Source organism: Galeopterus variegatus, unplaced genomic scaffold, assembly GCF_000696425.1.
Source record: "Galeopterus variegatus unplaced genomic scaffold, G_variegatus-3.0.2 Scaffold2045, whole genome shotgun sequence".
Lineage (NCBI taxonomy): Eukaryota > Metazoa > Chordata > Mammalia > Dermoptera > Cynocephalidae > Galeopterus > Galeopterus variegatus.
In genome coordinates this window covers 18201-21267 of record NW_007728156.1, presented here as the reverse complement: position 1 = coordinate 21267, position 3067 = coordinate 18201, and positions in this window count along the sequence as shown.

Below are 3067 nucleotides of genomic sequence, written 5' to 3'. Positions count from 1 at the left end.
TCCCAGCATTCAATCACCATAATAGTATTTCTCACTTTTAACAGCTACTGTGGGGATTAAGTTTTCTTTTGGGGGGGATGGAGGGACATTGAGCCCAAGGCATTTCACCTGTGGCCCCCAAATATTCATGTCCTTTTCATATACAAATGCATTAAGTTCATCCCCAAAGTCTTAACTTGTTTCAACTCAAAATCCAAAGTTTAAAGTCCCATCTGTGAAATCAAAACAAGTTATCTACTTCCAAGCTACAGTGGTGGAACAATCATAGGATGCATATTTTTATTCAAAAAGGGAATAATAGGCAAAAAGAAAGGGGAAACAGGTTCTAAGCAAGTTCAAAACCCAGCAGGACAGACATTAAATCTCAAAGCTGGTGAATCGTGTAACCTCACTCCATGTTCAACATTTTCTGCATGCTGATGTGGGGGTTGTGTCCCAAAGTCTTTAGTCAGCTCCACATCTATGGCTTTCCTGGTTGAGGCCATGCTTCACCTCTCACAGGGTGGCATTGTTTACTGGTAGCTCCACAATTCTTGGTTCTCCATAGTGGTCCCATTCCCATGGCTCCATTAGGCATGGCGCTGATGGGGTTTCTCTGCTGCAACTCCAACCCCATGTATCCACTTGGCATTGCTCTAGCAAAGGCTCTATGTGGAGACTCCACCACTGCAACAGATCTGTTCATAGGCCTCCAGGATTTTCCATACATCCTCTGAAATCAGTGTGAAGGCTCCCAAGCCTTCCCAGCTCTGGCATTCTGTGAGCCTTCAAACCTAACACCACATGGACTCTGCCAAGTCTTCTGGCTTGTATTTTCCAAAGCTATAGGTCCAGACACACCTGGGGCTAATTAAGCCACAGTTGGAACAGCTGAAGCAGCTGGGGTGCTGGTGTGGGGAGCAGCATCCCAAAGTGGCCCTAGGCAGCGAGCCCTTGGAGGGTGCCTCGGGCAACTTCCCAAGGCTATTCTGTCTCCCTAGGCCTCTAGGCCTGTAATGGAAGGGTTGACCCCAGAGCATTCTACAGTGCTTTCAGGGTCTTCTTGTATTCTCTTGATAATCCCTTTCTTTTGCACTGATTTTCTTATCACCATTGCACTTTTCTCCTGAAAATGCTCTGTGCTTCTCTACAATATGGCCAGGCTACAAATTTTCCAAATCTTTGTGCTCTGCTTCCCTTTAATTATACATTCTGGCTTTACATCATGCCTTTTCTGCCATGACTCAGCATAAGTTGTTGCAAGTAGCCATGCAGCTTCCTGAATGTTTTGCTGCTTAGAAATTTTTTCCACCAAATACTCTGAGTCCGCACCTGTAAGTTATACATTCCATAATACTTTGGGGCATGAAAAAAATGCAGCCAAATTCCTTGCCAGATCATAGCAGAGATGATCTTTGCTCCAATTTTCAATATGTCCCTCCTCATTTATATCTGAGGTCTCCTCAATATGGCCTTTACTCTCCATATTTCTATCAGCATTCTCACCACCATTTAACAAATTTGTAAGAAGTTCCAAACTTTCCTATGTCTTTCTGTCTTCTTCTCCAACCTTTGCCTAACATCCAGTTCCAAAGCCAATTCTACATTTTCAAGTATTTGTTATAAGCAACACCCCACTTCTCTGGTCCCAATTTTCTGTATTAGTCCATTTCTGTTGCTTATAATAAAATATTGGAACTGGGTAATTTATGAAAAAATAAAGTTTATTTCTTACAGTTTCAGAGGCTAGGAAGTCCAAAGCCCAGGAAATACATATGGTGAGGGTCTTGGTGTTGGTGACAGTGACCCAGGAGCCTCACATAGCAGAAATGGTGGAGCAGAGAGAAACATAGTTCCTCATGCACTCTCTATTTAAAGTCCTCAGAACCACACCCCTGACCACCATTATTAATCCATTCACTGCAGCATGGTCCTATAATTCAATCACCTCTTCAAGGCCCTACCTTTCAATTACCATAATAGGATTTCCCACCCTCAACAGTTACAGTGGAGATTAAATTTGGGGGATACATTGACCCCAGAGTCTTGGTAACTGTTAAAGAAACAAAATTTATTTCTTAAAGTTTTTAAGACTGGGAACACCAAGGACCAGGGTGCACATTGGGTGAGGACCTTCCTCTGAGTGAGTACTCTCTACAGGGTCCTGTGGTGACCAGTATATTACATGGCAAGAGAATGACATGAACAAGTGAGCTAACCCCATTTGCTCTCCCTATAAAGCAACCAGAACCATGCCCATGACTACCCGTGAAACCATCAATCCATTACTCCATGAATGGATCGATCCATTCACAAAGACACAGTCCTCAAAATCCAATCACCTCTTAAAGGCCCCACCTTCCACTACCATATTGGGGGTTAAGTTCCAACATGATCTTGGGGGCACATTCAAACCACAGCAATAGTATATACATGCAATGGAATATTATTCATCATAAAAAGGAATGATGTACTATACTGACACATGCTACAGTGCAGATGAGCCTAGAAAACATTATTCTCAATGAAAGAAGCCAGACACCAAAGGTAACATATCAAATGCTTCTATTTATAAGAAATATTCAGCAGAGGTAAATCTATAGAAACAGAAAGCAGATTGGTGATTGCTGGTGGCTTGGGGAAGGTAGGAATAACTGCTTAATGGCTATCGGATTTTACTTTGGGTTAATGAAAATGTTTTTGATCTAGATAGAGTTTGTAATTATACAACATTATGAACATACTAGATGCCAATGAATTGTTCACTTTGAAGTGGTTAATTTTATATTATGTGAATTTTGCCTGTTTTTTTTTTTTAAAGGAGTATACACCATATCCATTTAATGGTATCAAGAAAACCGAACAGTAAAAGAATAATCTTTTTAACAAATGGTGCTGGAACAACTGGATACCCACATGCAAAAGATAAAAAGTTTGACCCCTAGTCCATGCCAAATGCAAAAATTAACTTAAAATGGATCACGGTCCTAAATATAAGAGCTAAAACTATAAAACTTTCAGAAAAAAATATAGTAATAAATCTTCTTGACTTTAGGCTAGGCAGTAGTTTTCTAGGTATGACATGAAA